This window comes from Ipomoea nil, unplaced genomic scaffold (assembly GCF_001879475.1).
Source record: "Ipomoea nil cultivar Tokyo-kokei standard unplaced genomic scaffold, Asagao_1.1 scaffold1833, whole genome shotgun sequence".
In the NCBI taxonomy this organism is placed as follows: domain Eukaryota; kingdom Viridiplantae; phylum Streptophyta; class Magnoliopsida; order Solanales; family Convolvulaceae; genus Ipomoea; species Ipomoea nil.
This window is the reverse complement of record NW_017618261.1, coordinates 487,722-500,900: the sequence shown is the minus strand read 5'-3', so window position 1 is coordinate 500,900 and position 13,179 is coordinate 487,722.

Below are 13,179 nucleotides of genomic sequence, written 5' to 3'. Positions count from 1 at the left end.
ACATGCCTTCGTGACAACACATGTCACAAATACAATAATCCTTCCTTATGCCCGGTTCCAACCTTATGGCTACCCCCAACCTTATAGCTAGTTCCAACTATTACCTCCAGGACCCCTGTACAGCCAAGTCTAACCTTATCCCTCCGAGGACCGTCGTCCCCATCTGCCGACAACCGTCAACAATTTCCACCAATTCATAGTACACGAGGGTACCAATCACACACTTTGGCAACACATGCCTCCCAAGAAATACGTAAACCCGACACACAGGTTACAAACTCCATAATCACGACATGGCCATTGGCCACCACGAGGACCACTGCCGTACCTTGGTGACTAATGTCCCATTCCATTAATCGTACAATCCAGGTACAGCCACACGCACAACACCATCATAGGAATCAATCAACGGATCACAACGAAGATATGAAACCATACTCAACAAGGAAAGGATCACAATCCGACAACAATGATGATCAACACAAGTCATCATCCACAATAGGAAAAAACAAACCACACACGCTAGCATTTAAACACCGAACTAGCATGCTTATCAAACGGGTAAACTAAACATCGTTCCGAAGAACACCCAAGACTCATCATGGTTCAACGAATCACAAGGTTGAACACTTAGCATGATTCAAGACACCAAAACCTACATGGAATCCTACCATATAGTTTTAGACATACGAAATATCAAAAAGACACTCAAATAGTTCCACAAAAGAACATCGGGAAGTCAAAACATCGAATACCGAGTCAAAAGAATCACAGGGAACAAATCCTCAATAATCACCATATATGTACCAGCGGGTGGGGCCACGGGTGGACCCCCACCTGTGGTTCCGCCCGCGAGAACCAACGTCCAACACACCTGTACCCCGCAGGTGGGGCGGCGGGTGGACCCCTACCCGTCATTCCGCTCGCGGGTACAATACCCTGAACAAAATAATCCCTTCGGGGATTTTCAACACCAAGCTCAAATTCAAGTCCAAAACATCCAAAATCTCACCAAATACAACAATATGACTTGAATCAAAGGAATAGTCAAGCAATGGCATACAAGAACCATAATAACAAGCTCTAGATATGCATTTTCACAGGACAATGCATCAACACTCACATTTCATAGCAAAATCACATGTAGAATCCAAGAAATCATCATATAGGTAATGAAAATAGATTTTGTAAAGCATGGGTTACCTCTTGAAGACTAAACCTTCACTTATAACACCTCTCAAAGCCCCTAACAAGGTTCACCTTCAACACCCACTTCAAGAACACACCAAAAGATCATAAATATTTCATCTTTAGAAAAAGATACCTTAGAAAGCACTAAAAACACAAAAGGAACATAGATCTTACCCTCCTAGATGCTTAAGAGTAGGAAAGGTGGAATCTTGGAGACAAACTTTGAAGATCTTAGAAAGTCCCAACTTAGCTTGGAGGAAAAGCTAGCTAAATTTCTAGAGAGAAGGAAGAGCTTATGTTTTGAAAGTGTAAGGGAAAGAATGAAAGGTGTCTTCTAGGTTAGCTTGGAATACAATCATGAGGTGAAATGTCTTCATTACCCTTACTAAGATGAAGAAGTGTAAGGGAACAAGAGAACTATTCTCAAAGCTTTAGGTACAACATCTTGACTTGGGTTGACTAGTCAATTACTAGTCCCCGACTATTGAATTTCAGAAATTAAAAGAATAAATCACCAATTAGATTAGGATTAATTACTTAATTAATCCCTAAATAGAATTTTGATTTGCGGGGTGTCACATCCTCTCCCCCTTAAAAGAAGTTTCGTCCCCAAAGCTTGGGTACGACGAATCAAAGCAAAACGGTAGAGTGAAACAACAATGTGACAAGAGTGTCAAGAATATCATCTTGGTCAAAATTTAAAGGATTCAAAGGGTACCAAAACAAGCAAGAAACCATATCATTGAAAGGATTGAAAGAAATAACCAACGGAGAACATTGAGCATAACAAACTCTAAGCCAAACAACCATCAAGCGTCTAACCAACACCAAAGATCTAAACCACTAACTCCTAACACAACCCACAAGCTAACTACTCCACAAAACTAACAAACAAGAACGAACACACGAAGCAAACAACAAGCAACTAGCAAACCGAGAAACAAGGTACCTGACGAGAACAACTCTGGATAACGCTCCCTCATGGCTGACTCCAACTCCCAAGTCGCTTCTTCCACGCCGTGATGGGTCCACCAAACCTTCACCATCTTCACTGACTTCCTACGCGTTTCCCTGGTCTTAGAATCTAGAATCTTGAGCGGCCTCTCTTCGTAGGACATGTCATCGTCTAATGGGATCACCTCTGGTGGTAGAACGTGTGTCGGGTCATGAACATATTTCTTAAGCTGCGACACGTGGAAAACATTGTGCACTCGCTCCAACTCCATAGGTAAAGCCAACCGATAAGCTAGACCCCTAATCCTCTCAAGTATCTCATAAGTTCATATGAACCTGGGGCTTAGCTTGCCCTTTCTTCCGAACCTCATCACTCCCCGGGTGGGAGAGACCTTCAGCCAAACTTTATCTCCAACCGTGAATTCCACTTGTTTCCTTGCCAAATCGGCGTAAGACTTTTGACGATCCTGTGCCACTTTCATTCTTTCCTGAATCTGTTTAATCTTCTCTACTGTATTGTGCAAGTACTGCGGGCCCAACACTACTGGATTGACCAAATTTTCCCAACACAACGGACTGCGACAATGTTGACTGTATAGTGCCTCATACGGTGCCATGCGTATACTCGAGTGATAATTGTTATTATAGGAGAACTCTATTAGATCCAGGTGATCCTCCCATGATCCTTGAAAATCCAGCATACATGCTCTCAACATGTCCTCGATGGTCTGAATGGTCCTTTCCATTTGTTCGTCTGTGGCCGGATGGAAGGCGGTACTAAGATTCAGTTTGGTTCCCAAGGCTGCTTGCAAAGATTTCCAAAACTGAGATAAGAATCTTGGATCCCGATCGGAGACGATATCCCTTGGTATGCCATGATACTTCACCACTTGATTAACATAGGATCGAGCTAACTGTGTCATTGTCCACGTTTCCTTCATCGCAATAAGGCGAGCAGTTTTTGTCAATCGATCAACTATTAGCCAAATCTTGTCCATGCCGGTGCGGGTCACCGGTAGACCTCCTACAAAATCCATGGAGATGGAATCCCACTTTCCTTGTGGAACTTCCAACGGTTGCACCAAACCCTTGACCCTGCAACGCTCCGCCTTAACTTTTTGGCAATTCAAACATCGACCCACGAACTCCGCTACTTCTTTCTTCATGTTGGGCCACCAAAAGAGGTTCTTCGCATCCTTGTATAACTTGTCGCCTCCGGGGTGTACTGAGTAGGGTGTGTTATGGCCTTCTTCCAAAATCTGATGCTTCAACCGATCGCACGATGCAGGTATACACAAACGGCCCTTGTATCTCAACTCTCCGTCTGTAGAAAACTCAAATGGTCCCCCTCTTCCTTTAGCCAGGTCATCCCTTGCTCTCATTAAGCTAGCGTCCTTTAGTTGTTCTTCCTTAATTTCCTCCAATAGTGTAGGCACTACCCTCAGGTTGAAAAGGCGGACTTCTGATTCAACTTCACCTTGCTCCACCACTTCTAGGTTCATTCTTTGCAGTTCTTTACAAAGCTCGTCAGCCACTACCCAAATGGAACTAACGGCATGTTTGGACTTCCTGCTTAGAGCATCCGCTACAACATTTGCTTTCCCTTCATGATACTGAATGTCCAGCTCATAGTCTTTGATGAGTTCCAACCACCGTCTTTGACGCATGTTAAGATCCTTTTGCGTGAAAATATACTTGAGGCTCTTGTGGTCCGTGAAAATCTTACAACGCACACTATACAAGTAATGCCTCCAAATCTTCAAAGCGAAAACCACGGCTGCCAACTCTAAATCGTGCGTGGGGTAGTTCTCTTCATGCACTTTAAGCTGTCATGAGGCATAAGCGATCACTCTCCCATTCTGCATCAACACGCAACCTAGTCCTTTCTTGGACGCATCGATGTACACTTCAAACCCTTCCGTCTCGGATGGCTAGATTAACACTGGTGCGGTCGTGAGCCTCTCTTTTAATTCCCGGAACGCTAACTCACAAGCTTGATTCCATTGGAAAGGCATGTCCTTCCTTAACAACTTAGTCAACGATTGAGCCACTTTGGCGAAATCCAACACACCTTCGGTAGTAACCAGCTAACCCAAGGAAGCTTCTCACTTCTGCCATGGTCGTCGGCACGGTCCACTCCTTCACCGCCCGAATCTTATCTGGATCCACCGAGATGCCTTTTGCTGTCAATCACATGACCCAAGAATGCCACGCTTCCTTCCAGAATTCACATTTCGAGAGTTTGGCGTACAACTGCTTTTCCCTCAGAATCTGGAGTACTGTCCGGAGACGCCCTACGTGCTCTTCCTTATCCCGAGTGCACAAGGATGTCGTCGATAAACACGATCACAAAATCATCGAGATGAGGCTTGAATACCCGATTCATCAGATCCATGAACACTACGGGGGCGTTTGTCAAACCGACGGCATCACCGTGAACTCGTAGTGTCCGTAATGAGTCCTGAATGCGGTCTTAGGAATGTCCCTATCTGCCACCTTCAACTGATGATATCCAGATCTTAGGTCAATCTTAGAAAACACCCCGACGCCTCGGAGTTGATCAAACAAATCGTCGATCCGCGGTAGAGGGTACTTGTTCTTGATAGTGACTTAGTTCATCTCACGATAGTCGATGCACAGTCTCATGCTCCCATCTTTCTTCTTTACAAAAAGCACCGGCGCTCCCCACGGCGACGTACTCAGCCGGATGTAGCCCTTGTCTAACCAACTCCTGCATCTCCTTGGGCGCTAACCGATAAAGAGCTTTCGATATAGGCGCCGTACCGGGTACAAGATCCAGTGAGAACTCAACTTCTCTCGGAGGAGGCATACCCAGAATCTCCTCGGGAAAGACATCAAAGAACTCACATACAACGGGTATGGTCTGAGCCGCATCCCCTTTCGCCTTCAGATTTTTGACGGGGCACAAAAAGATCTCATGACCTTTCCCAACGTACTTTTTCATCTTCAACATCGTATCTTGATTCCCGGTTCCTCTGTTGATCCTCGGTATGACACTCTTTTCCCGCTTGGCCCTCTCAAAACCACTTTCTGCTCACCACACAATATTTGAGCTCTGAACTGCTGTAACACCCCGAAATTTTTAAAACTTTTCAATCTTGTAATATGAAGGCAATTCTATTAATTAATCCCAAATAGAGCATTCTAAACACAAGAGTCTGGGGTGTTATGCCACATCTGAGTTGGAGAACTCATATGCACAGGCTATACTAACTAATTATCCTCAAACATTGTCATTACATCATCAAGGCACGCAGGCCGAAAGGAAAGACTAATCTATCTAAGCCGAGGTCCTCTAGCGCGCTCCGGTAGCTAATCATCTGTGCCTGAAAGCCAAATATATCTGTTCAACGAATGATGCTGGTAACCCACTCCAATGCATTAAAATACAATATAGGTATACATATATATATATATATATATATATATATATATATATATATATATATATATATATATATATATATATATATATATATATATATATATATATATATATATATATATATATATATATATATATAGGAAAAACCATTTTGAAGCAGGAGGATATATACTTAGGAGACTCTAGCTTTAAAACCAGGAATAGACTTGACAAATAGGGATAAGCATATTCAACAGTTATAATTGAGCATGTAAAGACATCATCATATATACTAAGGTCACAGGTTACTTTCATATTCTTCATAACATCTTTCAATCAATATCTTTATCACATAAGCACACTTTGGTGGCGCCACAGGACCAATCGCATACCCATACATCAAGATTATCAAGATCAACACATAAAATCATCTTCATCAATCATCAAGATCATATCATAATCATTATAAAATATTTATCAAGACACAATCATAGAGAAGGAGCCAAAGAAAAAGATTATAGCAAGGAAAATAGGTTTTGTTGAGACATGGGTTACCTCTTAGCCTTAATTAATCATCCCTTGACTATTAAGGTTCTTCCCTAAGACTTCCATCCTATTGACCTCCCTAGGCTTGGTGGTGGGGAATCCCTTGGGAATTCTTGTGTGGTGACATCTATTGTGGTGTGACTTCTAGGTGCCTCCTATGTCCTTATATATATATATATATATATATATATATATATATATATATATATATATATATATATATATATATATACATAGGAGTCCTAATTAGGGTCTGAATGGTATGGGTTTACTAATTCTATTCCTTATAGGACTAAGGGCTTGGTTTAGGGATAAGGGTCTGTGGTCCATGGTGGACCATATTAATTAATTAAAGGGAATCCTAACCAAATTAAATCCTTTTTAATTATTATTAATGGGGTTAATTAAATAATTAATTCAGGATTTAAAGTCCGTAACTCGGGGTGTTATACCCTCCCCCCCTTACAAGAAGCTTCGTCCCCGCAGCTTAGAAATCATTTTGGGGTAAAGAGCCCGAATTAGTATAGTAGTTCATAAGGAAAGTATTATATGGGAAATATATACATATACGCATATAAATTTACTGGGTTTAAACATAACTATTTTGCTAGCAAAATGCACCAAATAACAAGGTTACGAACATGCAACACACAATATGTAAGTTTTACGGGTGACTAATATATAACATAGAAGTCTTTACACATGGCATGTTCTTTATCTTATAACGATTCAGCATATAGGATCACAATTCGTACCGAACATATAATTATCTATGCACCTAAATGAGAGGCAAATACCACGCGGGTGCAGGCTCGGATAGCCACATAATTATCATAAAGTACACATGCACATATATCAACACAAGCGAACCTCATTTACGAATGGATGCAGACGTTTAATTATGTAATGTAGCATGTCGTGAGCCTAAATGCCATATATGTAGGGTCTATGCCTAATATTTGCGCTTAGCAGATTATACCAAATATTCACAGTTACAAAATAACAAGCCTAACATGTATGATAATTAACTATTATGTTATATGCGGAACCTGCAAGTTTGGCATGCCTATATGTATACAGTCGTAATTATGCTTAATATGCAATTTCTTAAGTCTATAGGCATAGAGTATGAAGGCACGTGAACCTATTTCGAGTTTTAAATAATAACTAGTCTTATGGAATCATAAAGCACATATATGTATTATTCAACATGTTAAACAATTAAATTCACGTACTTAATATTGTGGCATAACCACACTTTTGTCATATAGATTCAGGAAGGTCATAAATCAATTATTCAAGTAGCGAAAATCAGGTTTTGAGGAAAAGATTGTAGTAATTAGGAGGAAGGTTCTTGTCTCTTATGGGGTAAATAAATTCTGGGGAGACAATAGAATTAGGACCTTTATTTTGCATACCATGGATAATTGTGGGTGATCACATGACAAGTATTGGCACTTATATACAGATTGTTGTAATTAATATTGTATATATGCATAGTGGGATGCCTTATAACATGCCGTTTTTGTCTAACATGCTTTGCATATATACATGAATGTGTGTAAGTGTGTGTTTTAACATAAACATGCGAGCTATGTGATTTGACATGCAATACATATGAAAAATATGAATTTCCACCTATAATTAGACCCTGCAATTTGCATACAAATATTTTAATAATTACGAGTAAGATAGCCTAGGTTCACAAGTACTAAAGGTTTTATCTTGAGAAATCTTGACAGAATTTAATCACACAAGCACTCTGGAAAATTAGTTTTATCTTGGTGGTAATTAGATTTTAGGTAGGCATAAATCTTACCTCTAGAAGTCCGGAATACTTAAACAACTTTAGAGTTGAAGACCCTTGATTGCTAATTCCTAAATCAATTGATGATCTGATGATGACGCTAAAGCTTTTAATTATTTAGGGAAGGTAGGAGTGGTAACAGGAGGTCATGCGAGGGGGAAAAGTAGAATTAGGATATGCTAAGGGCACACTCATAGATGTATATAAGATTATCGTAGCTAGGGTACATGTGTACGGTTTGGGGCTAGGGGTATTATTGGATACAATATGACTGTAACAATTTATATGAATACGGATGAATAAGGGAGGATGTTCTATAGGCTCACAAGTTTATATATATATATATATATATATATATATATATATATATATATATATATATATATATATATAAGCGTATAGGGACGTACCGTATATGACGCAACTATGGAAGATTTAATATTAAGCAAGGTGATTAGGGTTAGGGTGTAATAATAATGAAAATAATAATAATAATAATTTGGTGTAAGTGTAGCGTATGAATGTAATTGGGATTTACTACATACTTTTAGGAATGTGTATATATATATATATATATATATATATATATATATATATATATATATATATATATATATATATATATATATATATATATATATATATATATATATATATATATATATATATATATATTTATAATAGAAGTTTTAGGGGAATATATTTAGAATAGTAGTGATATACTTATTTATTTATAAATGTTTGTTTAGGGGATCCTTATCTTAGTGGTAAAGGGTTCTAAACAAGGTATTGGAAGCTTGTGGTCTATTATGCAACATGGACCAAAGTCTAGAGGGATAATTTTAAGATAGTTTAGGGACGCAATATATTTTTCCAAGGATAATTTCTTGATGACCACTTGGTTTAGGTTCCTCGGATTTCTACCGGTATCACTCAGATTGACTTTCGGGTCAAAACTTAATATGTAATGTATCCGAGGTTTTAGATTTCTAGAAATAGAATTAGTCCCTGTAATTTCTATGTAACATATAAACAAATTAATTAGGAGGATAATTCGACTTTCATGTTTGAGCATTAGATTGTTATTTACATGTTAAACACATAAGAAGTATCAATGAAGATACACAAAGGCACAATGGATCAATAAAACGTGAAGTCAAGAAAACATACCGTACCAGTGGGCGCGAGGTGGGCGGTCGACCGCCTGTCAAGTCCCCACTGGAACGTGGCAGTGGGCACGTGGTGGGTGGTCGACCTCCTGCCACGGCCCCACTGGAACGTGACTGTGAAGAAGGAATCACTTCGGGAAAGCCCCGAGAATGCACAACTTCAAGTCCAAAGAATTCCATACTTATGTGAACAACAAAAGGGATTTGAATACATGGAAAATCTCAAGGAATCACATTATTATGACATTAATAAGGAACACGGAAGACTTCAACTAGATATTATAAGGATCACACACCCCATTCTTCCCCTTCTTAATTAAAGCTATGTTCCCCAAAATTTCCCTTCATGCAACTCATGTAAGTACATATCGAGCTATTAGTGAGTTAACTATCAAAGTAATTGGTCAATTATGATTAGGATAAGTGAGCTCTTATAAGCTGAATAAAATTACTAATTTGCAAGTTCCAAAATACTCTATCAAATAACAGACATCCAAATAACGCATGCTTGATCAAATGGTTAAGCAATAATACGCAGTTCCTGACTTGGTCTATAAACAAATCAATTAGGAACATATGTTTAAGCAAATAAACAAGTATGGTAATCAAAGAGTGATAAGCAACAAAGCAGGTAAAAGCATGCAAGGATGTCACAACTTTTAGGGCAAGTATGTGGAATGAAGAACAAGTATGTGAAACCTGTCAAAAGTGATAAACTCACAATCTCACCGCGCGTCCTAAGTTTCTTGAATCCTATGTACCTTGAGTTCAAGCTTAATGTCTTAAAGTCTTGTCTTAAGAGTCTTATCCTAGGGTCAAACTTAGGCTATGATACCATCTGTAACACCCCGAAATTTTTAAAGTTTTCAATCTTATAATATGAAGGCAATTCTATTAATTAATCCCAAATAAAGCATTCTAAACACAAGAGTCTGGGGTGTTATGCCACATCTAAGTTGGAGAACTCAGATGCACAGGCTATAGTAACTAATTATCCTCAAACATTGTCATTACATCATCAAGGCACGCAGGCCGAAAGGAAAGACTAATCTATCTAAGCCGAGGTCTTCTAGCGCGCTCCGGTAGCTAATCATCTGTGCCTGAAAGCCAAATATATCTGTTCAGTGAATGATGCTGGTAACCCACTCCAACGCGTTAAAATACAATATAGGTATATATATATATGTATATATATATATATATATATATATATATATATATATATATATATATATATATATATATATATATATATATATATATATATATATATATATATATATATAGGAAAAACCATTTTGAAGCAGGAGGATATATACTTAGGAAACTCTAGCTTTAAAACCAGGAATAGACTCGACAAATAGGGATAATTGAAGCATGTTCTCCATCTCAACTAAAAGCCTAAGCTGATAGTTGGATTGCACATTAATGGCTATATGCTCACACGCCCCTCACGTGTGCGGTGCGGTGGGTTCCAAGCAACATGTGGACCGGTAAACCGTAGTCGCTTATGAGTGGCGTTGAGATTCAAACCCATGACCTTTAGTCTGGCTCTGATACCAAATTGAAGCATGTGCTCCATCTCAACTAAAAGCCTAAGCTGATAGTTGGATTGCACATTAATGGCTATATGCTCACAGGGATAAGCATATTCAACAGTTATAATTGAGCATGTAAAGACATCATCATATATCCTAAGGTCACAGGTTACTTTAATATCCTTCATAACATCTTTCAATCAATATCTTTATCACATAAGCACACTTTGGTGGCGCCACAGGACCAATCGCATGCCCATACACGAGGTTTTGCGCATATAGCGCTAACATGGCCCGCAGCACCCTGCCTCATACCGTAGCATGAAGGGGTTGACCGCTGCCAACCGATTAGACCGTTGACGAGCTCAACGACGGACCACAATCCTACACATCGCTGACGCGTTCAGTCGGTGGACTGTGATCCTCTTTGGGGACTACGATCCTACACACCACTGACGAGCTCAGTCGGTGGATCGCAGCCGACCATAGCCCTACACACCGCTGACGAACTCAGTCAGTGGACTATGGCCTTCCTCGTGGACTGTAGCCCTACACACCGTTGATGCGTTCAGTCGGTGGACTACAGCCCATGAGGCCCACTTGGTTGGCTGCAGCCCTACACACCGCTGACAAGCTCAGTCGGTGGGCTGCAGCCTATGTAAATCAACTTGACCGCAGCTAATATTGGGGAGTCATGCACATATATCACGTAGCAAGCACATGCAATTCACATTATCACGTTGGGAGATGGGAGAAAACATATAAAGAAACCTATGTGAGGTCATCCACGTACTAGGAAATATCTTAAGGGTTCATGCATCTTTCACCTAGGTCAACGGGGTACCAATTCAACTAGCATGCAATACACAATACTCTTTTATCCTACGAACGGTACCCGAAACATCAAACTAGACTTAGACACGATGAACGGAGTCCGTCGGGACACCACGAGGGTCGGGGAACATCAAACGGGGAAGCCAAAATCCAAAGGTGGGAACAATCCAGCGGGTGGCCGGCGGGTGGAGGACCACCCGCCGGACAGTCGTCTGCCCGCCGGCTGCCTACTGTCAGCGAGGCCAATTCGGGCAGCGGGTAGGTGGTGTGTGACACCCTGAAATCCGAATTCAATTAAGGGATTAATTAAGTAATTAATCCTATTTCAATTTGTAATTTAATTCCTTAAATTCCTGAAATTCAATAGTTGGGGACTAGTAATTGACTAGTCAACCCCAAAGTCAAAGTTGTACCTTGAGCTTTGTAAGGAGTTCCCTTGTTCCCTTACACCTCTTCATGTTAGTAAGGGTATTCTTGACCTTTCACCTTGTGTTAGTATTGTAAGCTAACCTAGTAAGAACACCCTCATTTCTTTCCTTACACTTTCCAAATTCTAGCTCCACCTTCTCTCTAAAAAGGTAGATAGCTTTTCTTCCAAGCCAAGTTGAAGCCTTGCCAAAACTTCAAGAGTTGTCTCCAAGATTTTACCTTTCATACATTTAGGCATCTAGGAGGGTAAGATCCATGTTCATCTTGTGTTTTTAGTGTTTTCTTAGGTGTCTTTTCTTAAAGATAGAATCTTTATGATCTTTTGGTGTGGTCTTGAAGTGGGTTTGGAAGGTGAGCTTTGATATGAGCTTGGTGAGGTGTTAAGTGAAGGTTTTTGTCTACAAGAGCTAACCCATGCTCTACAAAATCTATTTTGCTTACCTATATGAATATTTCTTGGATTCTACATGTGTTTTGCTATGAAATGTGAATGTTTATGCATTGCCTTATGAAAATGCATATCTAGAGCTTGTGTTTAGGGTTCTTGTATGCCATTGCTTGGCTATTCCTTTGATTCAAGTCATTTTGTTGTATTTGGTGAGATTTGGCATGTTTTGGACTTGAATTTGAGTTTGGAGATGAAAATCCCCGAAAGGATTTATTTTGGTATAGGTGTGTACCCGCGGGCGGAACGGCGGGTAGGAGGTCCACCCGTCGCCCACCCGCGGGGTACAGGTTGCTTGTGGGTTATGTACCCGCGGGCGGAACCGCGGGTAGGGGTCTACCCGTGGGTCCGCCCGCAGGGTACAATATATGGATGTTGGGGGATTTGTTCTCCGTGATTCTTTTGACTCGGTATTTGGTCTTTTGACTTCCCGATGTTCTTTCGTGGAACTATTTGAGTGTCTTCTTGATGTTTCATATGTCTAGAACTATATGGTAGGAATCCATGTAGGTCTTGGTGTCTTGAATCGTGATAAGTGTTCAACATTGTGTTTCGTTGAACCGTGATGAGTCTTGTGTGTTCCTCGGAACTACGTTCGGTTTACCCGTTTGATAAGCATGCTAGTTCGGTGTTTAAATGCTAGCATGAGTGTTGTTTGTATCTTCTTATTGGTTGATGATAACTTGTGTTATTCATCGTTGTTGTTGTTGGGCTGCGACCCATTCCTTGATTGAGTATAGTTTCATATCTTCGTTGTGATCCGTTGATTGATTCCTGTTGTGGTGTGATGTGTGTGTGGCTTTACCTGGATTGCACGATTAGTGGTATCGGACACTAGTCACCAAGGTATTGCAGTGGTCCTTGTAACACCCCAGATTTTC